The sequence below is a fragment of the Mus caroli genome, chromosome 18 (genome assembly GCF_900094665.2).
Source record: "Mus caroli chromosome 18, CAROLI_EIJ_v1.1, whole genome shotgun sequence".
Classification (NCBI taxonomy): Eukaryota; Metazoa; Chordata; class Mammalia; order Rodentia; family Muridae; genus Mus; species Mus caroli.
This window is the reverse complement of record NC_034587.1, coordinates 37,251,179-37,270,808: the sequence shown is the minus strand read 5'-3', so window position 1 is coordinate 37,270,808 and position 19,630 is coordinate 37,251,179.

Here is a 19,630-nt window from a genome sequence, read left to right as displayed (position 1 = left end):
TTGTTTTCCTGTAGTGTCCAGAGTCTGCTCTGTTTTAGATTAACAATAATACTGGAATTAACTCCAAAGTCACAAGGTGATGGAAAACAGATGGTCTAGCCCCCACTGTGTTCTATGCATATTCCCTTAGGGTTTCCCTCTATTGCAAGGATTAAGAGGTAGGATGGAGAACGTAGATGTACATAATACTAAATCAATGTGTTTAAATTCCTTTTATCTGTTGAAATGTAAAATAGGCAGAAAGGATGAGAGTTGCCATGTTATCCTTCACTTTCTTCTACAGTCTAGTATATTCCCTTAAACATAATCCATGCGTCTCCCTCCATTTTCCCTATACTAAATGACTTACTCTATCTACCTTGGCTGTATTATGTACTGGGCTATGCCAGAAGGCTAGCTGTTCTTTTCTAAGGCAAGGGAATCTACCTCTGCTATGTCCCATCAAGGGGGTGGGTTCAGTTATGACAGAGACAGTTACTTTTTAAACATTACACTGTGTGTATGTATGTACACGTCATAGAGGTTAGAGGACAACCTGCAAAAGTTAGCTGTCTCACTCCATCACATGTGTTCTGGGACTGAACCCAGGTTGTCATGCTTCCATGCAAGTGCTTGAAGCTGGTGAGCCATTTTGCTTACTCAAGTCATTAAGAACTATTCATTCAAAAAGCTTTTAAGAATAAATACTTCTATTGTTTGATTGATTTCCATAGTTAGATACTCAAACAAATTACTTTCCCCCATGGTGTCGGGGACATTTGAAAGGAGGCCCAGGTTGACCAGGATATGCAATGTACTTTTAGAAGGGCATAGAGAGTGCTCAGTGCTGAGCAATGCCCTTTGTTCATTCAAGAAATAATTGCCCAGCTTGTCCAGGCAATTAATTCAAATGAAAGGATATTAATCCAAATAAGGCATGATTGGTTCCTCTTCTCATTGTTGGTTATCTGACAGAGCCAGCCAAAAAGCAAGAGTCCATAAATAGCAGGGGATTTTTTGTGGGCACAGTTTTGCAGATTCTCTGTAAGAGAACAGAAAAGCAATGTCATGGGGACCATCTGGAGAAGCCCCAAAGCAGGTGTTCAAGAAAGATTTTTATCAGTCTCTGAAAGGTAGCTGTCTTTGGAGAGACCCTTGGAGTTGGTAAGCATCTGTGATGCATGGCATTCGAGATGGTGAGCCAAGAGTGCTAGACAAAGAAAGAACTGTAGACAGTTCTTTCCAGCCCAAAGACATGACCAAGAAGTCAGTCATAGTATTGGGATTTTCTAAAAGATAGTTTCCAACTAGTAGCTTGAATGTTCTACTTTATGTAAGGATAAATGTTTTAAGTTAATTGTAAGATTTTTCTTTTTTTTAATTAGGTATTTTCTTAATTTACATTTCCAATGCTACTCCAAAAGTTCCCCCAAACCCTCCCCCCCACTCCCCTTCCCCAACACTCCCACTTCTTGGCCCTGGTGTTCCCCTGTACTGAGGCATAGAAAGTTTACAAGACCAATGGGCCTCTCTTTCCACTGATGGCCGACTAGGTCATCTTCTGGTACATATGCAGCTAGAGACATGAGCTCCAGGGGGGTACTGGTTAGTTCATATTGTTGTTCCACCTATAAGGTTGCAGACCACTTTAGCTCCTTGGGTACTTTCTCTAGCTCCTCCATTGGGGGCCCTGTGATCCATCCAATAGCTGACTGAGCATCCATTTCTGTGTTTGCTAGGCCCCGGCCTAGTNTNACAAGAGACAGCTATATCAGGGTCCTTTCAGCAAAATCTTGCTAGTGTATGCAATGGTGTCAGCATTTGGAGGCTGATTATGGGATGGATCCCCAGGTATGGCAGCCTCTAGCTAGTTCGTCCTTTCGTCTCAGCTCCAATCTTTGTCTCCGTAACTCCTTCCCTGGATGTTTTGTTCCCAATTCTAAGAAGGGGCAAAGTGTCGACACTTTGGTCTTCCTTCTTCTTTAGTTTCATGAGTTTCACAAATTGTATCTTATATCTTGGCTATTCTAAGAATCTGGGCTAATATCCACTTATCAGTGAGTACAAATCATGTGAGTTCTTTTGTGATTGGGTTACCTCACTCAGGATGATGCCCTCCAGGTCCATCCATTTGCCTTATAAATTTCATAAATTCATTCTTTTTAATAGCTGAGTAGTACTCCATTGTGTAAATGTACCACATTTTCTGTATCCATTCCTCTGTTGAGGGGCATCTGGGTTCTTTCCAGCTTCTGGCTATTATAAATAAGGCTGCTATGAACATATTGGAGCATGTGTCCTTCTTACCAGTTGGAAAATCTTCTGGATATATGCCCAGGAGAGGTATTGCTGGATCCTCTGGTAGTACTATGTCCAATTTTCTGAGGAACCGCCAGACTGATTTCCAGAGTGTTTGTACAAGCTTGCAATCCCACCAACAATGGAGGAGTGTTCCTTTCTCCACATCCTCGCCAGCATCTGCTGTCACCTGAATTTTTGATCTTAGCCATTCTGACTGGTGTGAGATGGAATCTCAGGGTTGTTTTGATTTGCATTTCCCTGATGATTAATGATGCTGAACATTTTTTTTCAGGTGCTTCTCAGCCATTCGGTATTCCTCAGGTGAGAATTCTTTGTTTAGCTCTGAGCCCCATTTTTTAATGGGGTTATTTGATTTTCTGGAGTCCACCTTCTTGAGTTCTTTATATATATTGGATATTAGTCCCCTATCTGATTTAGGATAGGTAAAGATCGTTTTCCAATCTGTTGGTGGCCTTTTTGTCTTATTTACAGTGTCTTTTGCCTTACAGAAGCTTTGCAATTTTATGAGGTCCCATTTATCGATTCTCGATCTTTCAGCACAAGCCATTGCTGTTCTATTCAGGATTTTTTCTCCTCTATAAGTTTCAGTGTCTCTGGTTTTATGTGGAGTTCCTTAATCCACTTAGATTTGACCTTAGTACAAGGAGATAGGAATGGATCAATTCGCAATTGTAAGATTTTCTAATGGAATAATTTTATATAAAGATACAAATCAATAATTGTACAAACTAGAAGACTTGCTGATTGATGTTCCTTTCATTTTCCATGTAGCAGTAATCTAAGTGAGCCATGGAATAGTCTCCCTCTCTGGCTGGAACGTCTTGGAGTATCTTTCTCTGATCCCTGCCATGTCTTAGGCACACCTTCACTATTTCCTTAGGCTGAGTCTATATCATCTCCACATTTTTCAAAAACCTTGGGTTAGTTATTGTCAATAAAACAATAGTTGATGTGTTTCATTGAGGGGACGTTGTAGGGGCAAGAGAATTTCTCCATGAGCTGAACTAAAATGGAGAAGTTACCTAGGAGGGTCTTATCTAAGCATAGGCATGAAATGTTTTTGTTGCTTTGTGGACAGAGAATACAGGAGAAGGAAAACAAGACACTTACAGGAACAGAGGGACCCTGTTGGTTACAGTAGGAAAATAGGGACTTCCTAGACTAACATGGAATAATACTATGAATAGCCCGGATGACCTCAGAGGAGAATTCTTCCCAGAATCTCCAGACAATGGCCCTGCCAACCTGCCCTTGAATTTGGCTTTTTAATAGGTAGCCTTGAGCAGAATCCAGACAACCCCACTATGTCTCTAGGCCAAGAGAACCATACAATAATGAATAAATGTTAGTTATTTTTAAGTTATTAAGTCTGTGATAATTTATTTTGGAACAATAGAAAATGAATACATGGGCATAGTTAAATCAGACAACTAAAGGTCTGGATCCAGGAGCTGCCACTCAACCCTCTGTAAGATATGGAAAATGGCCCCTTCCACTTCTTTTATTTTCAACAAAATGAGCATACAAATACAGACCACCTAATGAAGTTATTGAGGCTATCAGCTGGGAGAATATTCTAGAATGCTTAGCTTAGTACATCATTAAGTGCTCAGTAAAGGAATTAACTCCAAATAAGCATTTCAATTTTCTGAGTCTCTTTAGTAAAAGTAGAAGTTAAAAATACACAAATAGCAAATCACTTAAGAAAAGAAAATATAAAACAGCTTTCTTGTCATAGAGACCAAACTTGTTGATTGATATAGCTAGGTGCCTGTTGTGGCATTTTTATCTGCCACAGAGACCCCCAAACCCTACATTGTTAGCCTATTATAGGAAGAAAAAAAAATCCACACATGAAGCGGGGCAGCATTCCTGCTTCTCATTCCTAGTCATGTAAGCAGCCAAGGTGTCTCTTGAGCATCCTTCCAATTTTATCGATCTCATTTTCAGCAAATACAGCCTCACTAGGATCCCATGAGCTCCCTTCTCTCTTCTTCTGAGGAGTTTTGAAGTGAAAAAAGAGAGAACAGTTGACATCAGAGGAGCAGATTTGTGTCTTTGTCTGCAGAAGCTAGTGAGGACTAGCTTAGAGCATAGCAGCAGGGTAAGGACTTCATCCACTGCTGCTGGTAGCAGATCCTTTTTAATTTGTCCCTACTTTTAAGGGCTATGGGAGCTAAGGAAGGCCAAGTGGGTGGCAAAGTAACCCATCTCTGAAAAGGACTACTCTCCCAGGATTTACCAAGTATCCATTCGGATCCATTCTCATCAGTCTGATTCAGGTAAAGACGACTTCCAGAATTAGAAGAGAATTACATTGAAAATATTACTAATATCCATATCTTGTTAACTGGTGTTATCCCTCCATACATTATGAAATTGAACCTGGCCATGATCAGATCTCAGTGAGCCTTACTGGGTACAATTTGAGGCAAAAGTCCACTTTAGCTCTGGGAAAGCTCAATGGGTTAGGGCCCTGTAATCTGAGGTCATTTGTGCATCTCTCAAATCCAGAGTAAATACCAGAGTTCCTGTTTGTTCAGCAAAGTTCCTTGGGGACCCATTTGAAAGGGCGTAAGTTCCCTGAATATGAAGACTACTTGCTCTAATCTCAAACAGAAAGTTGGCAAAGGGGGTTGCCACAGATGTTGGTTTTCTGCTGCTTGTCACCTGCATTATATTGAAGGTAGGACACATACTTTCTTTTAAAAATAACTGTAGACTGCTTTTGGGAATGTAACCTCTCTGGTCCTCTTGGTTGAAGTAGATATGAAATTATTTTTTTTAAAAAAAGTCTAAACAATTAAAGTATAAAGAAAATTCTCTTTCTCTCTCTTTCCTTCTCTGAAGGAGAATTCTCTCTCTCTCTCTCTCTCTCTCTCTCTCTCTCTCTCTCTNTATATATATATATATATATATATATATATATATATATATATATATGTTAACTAGGCCCACTTTTTTGCAGGGTTGAGAAAAATAAATTCAGTATCAATTATTATTGTGAGATATAGGCATAATTGGTATGGAACAGCCTCACTAAGTCAACTGTATGGAATACATGGGGAAGGGATTCTCAGTCAATCCTTATCATGTCCATTGAAATGATCATTGGCCAAATGGGCTACTCTGTGGTCAGTGACTTCTCTGCTCACAGGGTTAACCAACCCCAACCATGACATAGTACCTAGTACTACAAAGTGTGAGTCCATGGCTGGGACAACCATATTTCATGTTCCCATTGCCTTTTCTCAAAGAAGTTTCTTTCTAGATCCCTGTCATTCATGAAACTTGTCCCTCTCCTGTCTTCTGCCCACCCAAACCTTGGACAATTCAACCTCCCTTTTCTGGCCCTCCTACTTGATTCTTTAGCTTCCTACATGGCCAATTTTATTCCATCTTTCAGTAATCTGAGGCCAAGCATGAGAACAGAATTGACTATGGTAGCTAATGACAATAGCCACTGTGTCTCCTGGAGTTTAGGAGGAAATATGATGAAGACTCAGTTAAAATTTTTGAATATATATCCACACAAGGATGACGATGCTACTCAGCTCTGACAGATATGTGCCATGTGAAAATACAAGTTCAGAACTTTATCTCTTCCAGTGTTTGAAGAAAAGAGGAAAGCCAGCGTGGATGAATGTAAAAACAACAAACTGTATAGCACAATGTTAGGTCTGGCAATGACTCTGTCACTGCCCTGCCTCTCTCAAGGATGGTTTATTCCAAATTTCTTCCTTTATGAAATCATCTGGAGGGAGCCTGCCGCTGATCACATCCATTTGTTAGGGCTGACACAAGCTGCCATGCTTAGGTCTACAGAGTGAGCTCCAGGACAGCCAGTGCTTCACAGAGAAACCCCGTCTTGAAAAACAAACAAACAAACAAACAAACAAAAACCAAAAAAAAAAAAAAAAAAAGGAAATATATTTTCTCACAACGCTAGGATCCAAAGTCCAACATCAGCATGTTGGTAGCCTTGATTCCTCATGAAGTCTATGAGAAAAGGGTTTGTACTCTGGCTTACAGGTGGCCATGTTCATGTTCAGAGAGTACACTTCCTGGAGCTTCAGTGTCATCTACTCTCCTATTCATAGCTGCACTTCAGTTTCATCTTCTCTAGGGACATTAGTCATACGATCAGTACTAGCATGAGTGGTCTCATCTTAATTTTACTAAAGTCATCTGTGGTAGCTCTGATTCTAAACAAGGTCATATTTTTGGAGGATCGCAGTTCAACTCTTTGCCAAGACCCTCAGACTCCCATTATTCAGCAGAAATTCTCATCTCCCATGTACAAGAGGAATGAAACAGTCCATCCTCTCTGCATGTCAGTCCAGTCCTCAAACAGCTTGTCTCTTTGGTATGGACCTAGACTGTAATATGTCCTCAACAAGCATTTGTTGAATTAAGATGAGCTGGAATAGATTGGGATCATACAGGGAGAAAAAGGTAGGGAGTTGTTTATCTAGAGGTGAACAGATGCTCTTGGCTGGTTCTAAGGAAGATAAGAGGTAAGATCTCAGATAGCCAGCAGTCAGAAAAGTACTAATAGAATCTGAGGGTAGGGAAACTGAAAAACTTGGTTTATCAATATTGGCCAAAACATTGAATCATGATTTGTGATGAATTATTGCTGCTAAAAAGCTGCATGTGTAATTTATTCTTACCTTGTACCAAAACCCATCTCTAGAGTAGACATTTCTTTTTTTTTTTTTTTAAAGATTTATTTATTATTATTCATAACTACACTATAGCTGTCTTCAGAAGCACCAGAAGAGGGAGTCAGATCTCATTATGGGTGGTTGTCAGCTACCATGTGGTTGCTGGGATTTGAACTCAGGACCTTCGGAAGAGCAGTCAGTACTCTTACCCGCTGAGCCATCTCACCAGTCCTGACAATATTTCTTATCTGGTGAAGCACTAGGCTTTGGAGAGAACCCCAGATTCATATCTGCCCTATTCTGTATATGGGTCCTTTGCCATGATGACTAGCTTCACTGTGTCTCAGTTTCTCATTTATGAAGGGCTAAATGGAACAAATCCTGGCACCTTGTTGATTAGTTTTTAACTCCTGTTATAAGACAAAACAAACATAGTTCCAATGTCTTTAGATTGAAGACCCTGTTCATATCTTTAAACTTTTGTTTCAGAGAGGTATTTTTGAATGTCATTATGTAACCGAGAGATATTCAGTATTGCCAAGGCTAGCTTTGAACTCTCAAATCTATTTTGACCTCCCAAATACTGAGACTACAGAGATTTGCTTCTACTCATCTCATAGCTATCCTGAAATACAGTGTTGTTAATTCTGTACTGGTGGAGAGCTAGATGCTGGCAGATGTTGGTTTTTTTCACTTTGTTGGCCCATCTTGGGTTTACTATTTTGTAAATATCCATCCTTCCTCAGCAGCCTAACGGCAATCTAGAGATGTATCAAGATTGTATCACTGAAAGTTGGTTGCAATAAATCTGAAGGCCAATTGATGGAGCCGGAAGGAGGAGAGGAGGATTCAGGGAGAAGAAAGCAGAAATGGAAGAATTGAGAGCCAATATGGGAAGGGACAGAGCAGAGAATAGCCACGTGGTGGGTTGTAGGCTAGAATAAGCAGGTTAAGCTTAAACAGTAGCTGGGAGATTGCCCCCCAAAATGTCCTAAGATTTAAAGTATAATAGAAGCCTCATGTCATCATTTATACATCACGCGGGGCTGTGAAATACCCCACAATAAGACTTACAGAATTTCTGAACCTTAATCAGAAATCAATCAACCAATCAACAAATAAGGCCATGATTTTTTTTAACATATCTGGATAATCTGTTACCATACATGTGGAAGGAGTTAGAAATTTATTTTTGTGGATGCTAAAGTCTTTCTTGGGATGAAAAGAAAAGACCATCAAGAACAATAACAACCACAAAACCACCACATTGAATTGCAAGTTCTGCTGAGTAAATATTATACCTAAGTTTGTTTGTGAGAATCTGCATGGGGCTGAGGATTTTTCAGCATAGCAGCTGGAGCCAGCAGTAAAAAGTCCAATTTCTGAGGTAGGAAGTTGTGAAGTGGATTCATTTTCTTGTTCCACCTCTGCTGGGTTGATGTGAATCTGTTAAAGGAAAGAGCAACTATGAGAAAACTGTATAAAATAGAGGTGTTATTTTGCATTTGAACCACCACACAATACATCCCAGATCCTTAGTGATGGAGCTCTATAAGGCACAGATATTTTTCCTCAGAGGCTATAGGGATAATAGTAGTGTCTCCCAGGAAGCTATAATAGACACAATCTCATCCCATAACTTACTGCACAAAGCAGTTTCATCTGCTCCAACACTTTCAATTTATTTTCCCTCCCACAAACTCTTCAAGTTATCTTTAATAATTCGACTCATGCTATGATGTTGCTGCTAATCAAAAGACTCTGAAACTATAAAGTTTTTACCCACTAAGATTTTTTTTTAATTCTCATCTACAATGTGGTTAGATGAAACACACACATAAACATACACACAAACTGTTGGGCAGTTAGGCCAAAGTTTAACAATGAATGATCTTTTATTAATACAATGAAGAGCATACTTTTAATTTCTTTATTATCTTTTCTTGTTCTTTTTGGGGGAAATTGTCTGAATTTACTAAATTAGTGATGGTGCATTTATGTTGTCTTTACATTTAAAAATAAGGCCAATGGAAAGGAAAGAAACAAAAACCCAGTGTGCGCCCTTAAGCTCCATTTTCACATCTGAGTCCTCACTAGAGCTGTTCCTCCCATGCCTTCCCACACACTCCAGTTAAATAATGTGGAGCTCTGACTTCCTGTGGCCAGGGCAGAACACCACCTCTGCAGGGACCCAGGGAGTCCTTGCCAAATGTTGGCTGCCAGTAAAAGTACTCATTCTGGGGCCATAAATTAGTCATGCAATGGTCTCAACTCTTTTAATTCAATTAAATTTAATAATTTCTGATTGAATGTCCAAGTGTTATGTTGGCCTGCGAACCTTTGTATTCATAAAGGTGAAGTTAACTTCCCCAGCAGGGGCACCTCAAAGAAATATGTTACCTGCCTTCTCCAGTCAGTCTACTTTTCTCTGTGTGTGTCCATTCCATAGTTCTTCCTGTCTAGTCTCTCTTATTTATAGCCTATTCTCTAGTGCTGATTCTCAATCTGTGGGTTACAATCTCTTTGGGAAACCTCTATATCCTAAAATATTTACGATTTATAACAGTAGCAAAATTACAGTTACGAAGTAGTAATGAAAATAAATTCATGGTCGGGGGCACCATAACATGAGGAACTGTACTAGTGGATCAGTGCATCAGGAAAGTTGAGAACCACTGCTCTAGACCAAGGACTCTAGAATCCCTTTGAGTCTCTTGCACTGGTAGAGAAATTAGTCTTCACAGGATGTGCAAAATAATCTTGAAGGACAACGACGATGAGGAGGAAGAAAATAGTAAAAATTTAACATAAATTTGCTTTTACCTAATGCAAAATGGAAATGAAGTTTTAGCAGAGCTTCATTTTGTTAATGAGTCACCACAGTTGGCTCAGGGTCAGGAGTAAGCTGTCACTTGGCTCAAAGGATCCTAAGGGAAAGAGGGTAATTGACCTAGGAGGAAGCTGGCTGATACCTTCAGCTGTCCCAGCGTCCAGCTTTCACACCTTAGTTTGGTGAATTTGAGATTGGGTTATGCAGACTTAGCTCAACTGTCCACAAGTATATAAAATATTAATTTGCAAAGATCCCTCCTGGAAAGAAACCTCATGTTTAATTATTACTCAAAAGGGTGATGATGGAATAAAACCTACCCATATCCCCACAGTTTTATTTCTGATCTTGAGTACTTTGGGGATCATTTCTCATGATGAATGAATGAATTGGTGGTGTTTCTTGCAAATCCATAGACTTTGCATACATTTATAGTGAATTTGGTTTTGGGTATATTGCCACACAGTATTGGTAGAGAATGTCCCTCTAACCAACTACTGAAATATAGGTATAGCTACAACCAGTAAAACTAATTGGTTTAAATTTTAGAAAACCAACTCTGCGTTATTATGTCTTGAGATATTCCAGAGAGTCATACAGTTAAGTAAATTTGTATAGCAAAGACAAAAATAAAGACAACTCTTGAAAAAATGTCTTTGGTATGCTTAAAATCCTCAAGAAGAACCGAGGAGCTGACGAAACTATCCTTTCTGTTAAAAGAATAATTCTCATTGAAGTCCAAAGACTTTTAAACACATAAAAAATGAGGACCTGAAGTCAGGGACCTCCTAGCTCTGAGTATCTATTATGAACCTAATCACGCATGGACCAGAGATGATTTTTCAAACTAGAGACATAATTTGGTATCACTTGAAAAACTCCTGGAAAAGTATACTATGTATTTAAATTAAAAAACAAAAACAAAATCAAAACAAACACACATACAAACAAAAAGCATTATTAGATTATTAGAGACAAAGGAAAATCCTTATAGTTTGCTTACAATGTTCCTTTCAACCTTTCACAGAAAAATCACAAATCATCTTATAGAAACTAGAGTATATTTATGATAATAGCAATTGTAACAGTTCAAGGAAAGAGCCTGGGGAACAATATTCTATCCTGAGTGTTCATGTCACATTTTATTACTTTGCATTTAATATTCATATTATTTAAATGTTTAATTTATCTTATGAATTCATCTTTTATAATGAATGTTTTCTTGTTTTCTATTTAAATTTTAATAAAGCTTATTTAAATTTTTACTCTGAAACACCTTACCATCAATAACCATATGACCATGAGCTTTCTGTGTATCATTTAAAATACTTCAACGGGTTATATGTTAGAAACACAGCAAATATTTAGCTTTATGTAGTGAATATCATGGCAACTTATATCTTGCTTTTGAACATATAACTTGAAAAAACATGAGTAAATGCATGCATTTTGTACAAATGAGTTGTCATTTTGATATTTTATATTGTGGGAACTTAGATGCTAAAAGTATAATTAGTAAGGATTTTAAACATGGGATATCCCAGCTCCACTTAATTTTTAAAGATATTTCATAGCTAAGAATTGTATTAGTATTGTTGTTCACTCAGGCAATGTGAAATAAGCATTTCTGTCTCACAAATTGGTGATTGGTAATTTCTTATAAATACATTACAACTTACAAAGGTTGGAAGTAGTTTACTATTTTTAAAAAACTGTAGCATATATTACCAGAGTATTTGTTTATTAGTTTGTGAAAAAAGCTATTATTCAACAAATTAGCACCATTAAAACTTTCAAAATATTCATTGGACATTTTGGAAGACCTTGGCGATCAGAGACCATTCACACTGACTGTCCCTTATCCAGCTTAAATTGAGCTACCCACCCACTTATCTTCTGATACCAACAGCATCAAGTGGAATTGTGGTTCTGTTCCTGCTTCCCATGGCATCCTGAAGCAAGCCACCCACTGAAGTTCATTACTGGAAGAGATAGATGAGAAACTTGCCCTTGGCATTAGTCCAGGAGATGTTTCAAGTGCTCATGCCTGAATGGCTTTCCTTGACTATTATAACTCATGAGGTCATTTGGCCAATGGCTTTTTTTCTTCACAGGGTTTATGTCATAAAACTACCAGAGAGCACAAAGAGGCAATTTGGACACTCGTGGCTCCGTTTTGCCTTGAACAAAGGAACAGAGAGAGTCTGTGTTCCCGAGGAGCAGGTGATTATGAAGATGTTCTCTGCTTTGAGAAAATGCCTTGTGCCTAAAAGGACATGGGGTGATTGTTGGCACCAGGTACAAACAATTTAAAGCTTCAAATGCCAAGAACGTCCTGAGCACATGAAGTCCCAACCCATCCCACATCAGTACATAAGATTTCAAAGATACTGTTGGTCAATGAAAAGAACAAGGGTGCTTAGCTACCCTGGCATCCTTGAATTTTGTGTTGGATTCCCTCCTACTAGGTGTGAGAATGTGAGAAAACACGGGAATGGTGTGGTCTTGCTGTTTTAGTTTCTTGAGTTATTATGCTTCTAAGCATTGGCTCAAAAGTACATCTCCATCACTGCAGAGGAGACTTTCCTTAAATAGGACTCACACTCAGACCACATGCAAATTTGGATAATGATTGCTTGAGTGTTGACAGGGAAATTGGCACTGTGCCTTGAAGAGCCAATAGAAATGTAGCAAGGCTGCTTTTATCCTAGCGTGGACTGAATCTTAGACACAAGAAGCAGCATGCCTTGCAGTATGGTTTTCTGAAACACTGCTGGAGAGAAATGCAATTCAATGAGAACCTGACATGTGACTGGAATCTATTAGATCATTTACTCAACTTCATAATCAAAATCAGTTGTCATTTGAAGTAGAAAATCAAGAAGGAGTTTTCTCTGCTTTGTGTCCTGAGTACTTTAAAGTTATGTCACCTGTAACTGAGACAAATATTCAGCACAGACCACTTGCCCTTACACATTTATAAACTTAATTATTAACTAATTTTTTTGTCTCATATTTAAGAATGGCCAAAAAAATAATTGAAAATAAAATGAAAATTTATGAAAACAAGTTTAGACATTTGATATATAGTAAAGTTTGATTCTTAAGTGTTTTGTAGTTTCAATTCTAATTAATTCATTAATAAATGTTATTCTTTGGTAATTCCATACATTTATATAATGCCTTCAGATTATTCTTCCCTCCTATTTCCCTCCCACCCTTCACAAACCCTTTTCTTTCTTTCTAATTTTTATATTCACGACTTTTTGTTTTGTTTTGTGTCCCAAAGTGCTTATCTAGGGTAACAGTGTTACCACTGTTTTGGAACTAGCCATTAGCTGGTGGGCTCACTGGTGCATATACAACTGAATGCCTTGCCCCCAGTGTCTCTTAGAACCTTAGTTGTCAATAGTTAAGCCATAAGTATTCAAGCCTGTGAGACTCTTCCCCATCTCAACTGACTGTTGGGTGGTCCAATTTGTGTTAGGCCAAGTTCCAGGAAATACAATGCAGTAATATCATGATTGTCATGGTTGTGTCATGCTTAGAAAATGGCATTTCACAGCCATTACTCCTATACTCTGATATTCTTTCTGATCTCTATTCTACAGTTTTCCCTGAGCATTAAAACAGTGGTATAAGTGTCATATTAAAGACCAAGTCATCTATTGTATTTTATTCTTAGCATTTTATGCAGCCATGGATCTCTGAATTCACNACCATTCACTGCAAAGAGAAGCTTCTCAAATGAGGACTGAGAGTAGTCTTTGTTTGTAGGTATAAACGTAGTTAATTAGAAGGTGGTATGATGATACATCAATACAGAGAAGTAGTAGTAGTTCCCACCATGGCCTAAGACCTCCCAGTCATAGTTTTGTATTTTGTTTGTTTTTTGTTTTTTTGTTTTTTGTTTTGGTTTCCATATTTAGAGTACTAGGCATGGATTCACTTGTGGAGCAGACCTCATATCCAGTCAGGAAGGAGTTGGTTATAGTAGTCACACTACCATTGCACGGCATACCTTGCCTAGCATGTTGGTATTAGAGTTCCCAACTGAGTAAGGCCATCACTGCACACATCATCCACCCCTACGAAAACAAGACAGTGATGAGGAAGTTTCCAACTCAGTTCCAGCTCAAGGCGTACAGTGTCTTTACCAATAAGATCTTATCATCTAGTTCTGTTAGGCAATCAAGAAGAATGTNAAAAACTTGTATTGATTAGGAACACGCTTCCTGGCAACAAGTCCTGTGGAGATAGCATGGGGAGTTATTTTTACTTCTAGAATTAGTATTGTTTATCACTGCAAGGTGTTTGCCTTCTCTGTCTCTTTGTGAATTTTTTTTTATATTGAGTTATCAGATAGTAGATTTCTATGTGACTTTTTCACACTTTGGTTATTTTGAATCATCCTAATCCCTTCATCCCTCTTCTCTCTCATCTCACTTCTCTTTCTCCCTCTCCTTCTACCCCCTCTGTCTCTGTCTCTGTCTGTCTCTGTCTCTGTCTTTCTCTCTCTCCCTTCTCAACCTTACCATCTCTACCACTTTCTAGATCTACTCTTCATTTCAACTTTAATCACTACTACAATTACTAAAATTGTAGCCTCTGATTCTGAAGAAGACAGAATCTATGTTCAAATAATGCTGATGAAATTTGCCAGCAGTGTGGTTTAGCATCTTCTCAAGGATTAAGGTCTATCTTATTTTTGCCATCATGTGACTTTTTCTAGAAGGTAAAATCAGTGTGAATGCATATCACTACTAATTGAAAATTGTATTTCCCTTTACTTACCAATATATTTTTATTAAAAACCCTTATATCAGAAGACTTACTAGAATGCTAAGGAAAATCCAAATCTTGTTAAAAGCCCATTTTCATACAACAAGCAGACAGATACTAGGGAGGTCCTTAGGATACCCATTACTCTCTTCTGGTCTCTACCTTCTGTTATAGCTAGGTGTACCTTAGAGATAGCTGTGTCTCTTAGGCAAGCCTGAAGCCTACATGAACTGGGAAGTTACTCGTGTAATGTAGGAACTCCTCATTAATGATAACCTTGGTGAAAAGCAGAAAAGGCAAATTTTTACAAAGCAAGATAGTTTGGCTCTGTTAGAAGGAACAATTATTCTTCCCCCTCGTGACAAACTCTTAGCTTTCCGATTAAGATGTGGCTAGAAATAAAAATGTTTTTATATTGTTCCCTACAGTGACCTAAAAGTTTTGGTTTAAAGTTCTCCTAGGTAGGAAATATGCTTAGATATCAGTGACTAGCAAATAGAACCATTTGTAGAGAATACATTTCGAATGTTTGTCTAAAAACTTCCTGACAGAGACAATTCCAAGGAATTCTAGCTCACATAAGCACACAAACAAAACAATGAGCCTCTCAGAACCTGTGAGAGATAACAGGAAATATGAGAATCACCCCTGCCCCAGTCTGAAACTACAGGGATTGCCAGATGGAGACCATAAAATAAAAAACTGATATTTCTCAAAAAAATTCTAGAGCTGAGACTGATAATACACACCCATAATTCCAGCTCTTGATGTTCAAGGTCAGTTGGTACTCTATCTTGAGAATCTCTTTTGGGTTTTTACATTTATTATTATTTAATATAATATTTAATATCAAATAAGTATTACGAAAATTAAAACATAAACATAAAAAGGCAAATTTAGCCTGGTTGTACTTTTCAAAATAATAGTTCCCAAGTAATAGTAAATTAAATTTGGACATTAGGCTGAAGCTCAAATTAAACATAGCACAGCTGAAGAAGAAAGATGGCATGTCTCCTCTGATTCATGCTGTTCAAATAGGCTACGACAGACTGAGGGGCTGACAAGCAATAGCTTTATTCTTCTCAGTGCTGGGTGTGATGCAGAAAATGGTGGAGCCAGAGTCCTGTGGAGGCACTCCCTGGCTCAGGGCTTTATTATAATATCCTCATATGACAGGAAGTGCAGGGTGACTTTCTATAGTCTCTGAAAAGACACACCAGTCCCATTTACAAGGGGTCAACCTTCTGTCCTAACTGCCTGCCATCTATACATGCTATCAACTGAGGATCCCAAGAACTGTACAAAGTAAAAGTATTCTCTTAATAAATTACTCAGTTTCTGATATTCAGTTAATTAACATCAGCACGAAGCAGACTAAGATCCAGGTGATACAATCATCTCCTGATTACCTTTCAGAATATGTTTCCAGTTTTCTCCACTTTAAAATGTTTCAATCAGTCAGGCAGTTGGGAGGCAGAGAAGGTGGCTCTGTAAGTCTACACAGAGAGTTCCCGGCTGCATAGGGAGACTCTATCTCAAAGCAGGTTAAATTCATATTATGTTTCATGTGTAAGATGTCTCTTTTAAACAGTATATAATCAGATTTTTTAAAAATTCAGTGAGAATATCTTTTCCTATTTAAATGGACTATTGAATCTATTTATATTAAAATGAAATTAACTACAAATATGTTTATATCTGCCATCTATATGTTTTCTGCTTATCTCTGGAAATACTTGGTTCAGAATTATTCTTCCCTATTACCTTTACTTGAAGTAATCAAAATGATATTGTTCCATGTTTCTTTGTTTGTTTGTTTGTTTGTTTGTTTGTTTTGAAACAGGGTTTCTCTGTATAGCCCTCGCTATCCTAGAACTCACTTTGTAGACCAGGCTGGCCTCGAACTCAGAAATCCGCCTGCCTCTGCCTCTGCCTCCTGAGTGCTGGGATTAAAGGCGTGCGCCACAACACCTGGCGTTCCATGTTCTTTTCTATTAGCCTCATAGTGAATTTTTAAATTATTCTTGCAATAGCAACCCTTCAGAATGAGTTCACATTCTGAACAGGGTGCTGCCCTGTGTTAAGATTATTCAATACTTTGTGTGCATATGTGTGTGTGCTTTCCTCCTAAGAATGTTTTAAATTCTTAGTATTCTTATTTCTGTTTTCATTATTGTCATGTGCAATTAAAACCAATTTTAGTTTAGTCATTTTTTTTATTTTTAAGTGTTTTTCATTTCTTCTCAAGTATGTATATTCAATCCAAGAATTTTTCATCTTTGTTTGCATCTTGTTTTTGTATAGTTGCATCTGTGTACTAGTCATACGTGTGCAGTAGAACGTGTGTGTGTGTGTGTGTGTGTGTGTGTGTGTGTGTTGGGGGATGGGGATGCTTAGTCTCCAGAAAGGAGAACCCAGAAGGTGTCTCCTAACCCAGTCTCACAGTAGAGAACGGACAGAATTCCCTTTCTCAGAGGTTAGGTTAATATTTTCGTGATTATGACCTTCAAGTTCTTGGTTTAAATCTGTCATTATTAGGTTCCCTATTCAAATGTCCACCAATGTAACTGTTAATCTCACCTAGAAAAATGTCATCAATGGAACACTCAAAAACTTGGACCAGATAGCCCGATGCAGAGGGATTAGCCCAGGCTACACAGAAAGTTAACCAGCCCAGCTTGCTTCCAGCAAATTCTTTCAGCGAGCATCTCTTTAGGTATTGCTATTCTCCTGCTCCATCATGCTCTGCCTTTCATTTCTCCAGCTCCAATCCTACATGTATTGACCCCTCTATTGTGTCCTGCAGCCTCTTCTCTGGCTTCAATCTGAACATCTTTTTATTGTCTTCCTCCATTTAGTTAATTCTCCCTGTTCTCTACCTAAATTGCCTAATCATCGGTTGAATTCTTTATTGCACTCATTTTATCTTTAATTTTAGAACTTTCATTTTATTCTTTTTTTATAGGTTCTATTATCCTGGAAGGAAAAAAAAAGCCTCTATCTTCTCAGTTGTTTGTGTGCACACTTAACACCAAAAAGTTATTTCTGGTTTATTTGAAGTTCTAGCTTACTGGGGTGTGTGCTGTGTTTCAGCCAGGGCTCCTTCTTCCTGTATACTGCTTCACGGAGGTGCAGAACATACAATGCCTTCTCTACATTTCTCCTTTCTCCCAGATTCTGACTCCTCAAGTTTTTTCAGCTTTCTATCCTGGAACTCTACTTCTTAAATCCTTCTAGTTTAGAGGCCTACTACAAACTCTGGGCTTCAATCCTTCATGTCCCTGGTAGTTGACAGCAAATATGTCATGGGGGATAATCACCAAACTGAAAGGCTCCATCTGTGCCTTTCTCCCTTTCTCCAGGGTCTTTCCCTTCTTGTCTTCACTGCTTTGTTCACTCTCCGTGTCTGTCTGGCATTTTAGACAGCTTTTAGGGCTATACCGTCCTAAGAGGTTTGGCCTAATAGAAACTACACTGCCATGACCAAAAGCAATTATACCTGAGAGAAGCTGAGAGAAATCTGCATATACTGTTTCTTATGTTGATCTTCACATTAGAGAGACTGAGTATGATAGATTTTCAGATCCTGTTTTGTTTTGCTTTCATTTTCACCGTGCAGAAACCTGCAAGGCTTACAGAGACGACATAGAAATATGGGAAGGCTCAGAGTGGTCAGACAACATGGCAGGGAGTCAGGCCCCCAGCCTGCTGTTTTTCAGATCCTCTCTTCTATGACAGTCTGGGTGCACTGGCTATCCTCTGGTGTCTGGAATAGTGTGAGTCATGCTGCTTCCTGGCCAAGGATGGAGATTCGCTTTCACATTCTCTTTGAAGCATCAAAGCTTATCCCTTTACGGCCTGAAAGTTTACGATTGCATAAAACACTCAAGAGAAAGAGTGCATGGTAGAGCATCTATCGATCTATGCAATACCCTTTGCAGCTGAAAGGTGCTGGTGAGTCATAGAAGTGCTGGACTCTGACTCTTTCTCCTTATGAGGGCCATCTCAGGCCAGGGTTCCTGCTTTGAATGTCAGTGTTTGGGCTTAGTTAGATGCTACTGGTCCTTATCATCTCCTTTACCTCTTACATCTTACTCCACCTTTCCACAATTCAGCTTTCTCCTCCACACTTCAGAGTGCATACTTCCTGGGATGGCAGTGAAGATTAACCAAGGTTACTTCCATAAAGCCCTTGGCACCATACTTGGCATGGGACCTATTCTCTATTTGGCAGTTAGAAGAGACACATCACCCCTAGGTATAATAAAGATGATCAGGTTATCTGTTACAAAAAGGACCAATGCAATGACCACAAGGAGCTTCTGTACTCTATCCACACACTTGAAGTTTTCAAGCTATGGCTACAAAGAGAATCAACCATCTCATATATGCATCTGTTTATGCCATAGGAGTTTCTTATTCTGATTCTATAGGACTTGAAATAACCCAAGCAGAGATAAATGCAGCAGAATATAAATTTCTATGGGAAAAAAATAAATTTTAAAAGGAAAGAATAAAAGGTAGGAAATCAAAATGCACAGTATATAGCACAGAGACAAACTTGGAATAGAGCTCTAAACATCTGTCATGGGATGCCTTTCATCTGTGCTTAAATACAAAGAATGGATGCCAGACTGCACATTTCAATCTGGAAAGAGAAAAGTGCATTAAATCTTTAGTCTGTTCCCCAGGCCGTGTGAGACCGTGTATGGGAAAGAGAAGCCTTCTAGAGAGGAAGAATTATGTGCATCTTTAAAAGAAGCTCAAACAATACATCTAATATCAGAAACTTTAAAAAGATCCAGACAATTTCTTTGTCAGCCTAGAGGACTCCAGTAGACCGAAAAGGCTGGGCTGAAGGACTACAACACAGGATATTTCTCAATAATGGTCATCCCTGTTTTTGTGACTCTCTCTTTTTTTTTTTTTTTAACTTTTTAGGCTCTTTGAACTTTTTTTTTCCCATTTTTTATTAGGTATTTAGCTCATTTACATTTCCAATGCCATCCCAAAAGTCCCCCATACCCCTTCCCCACACCCCTACCCACCC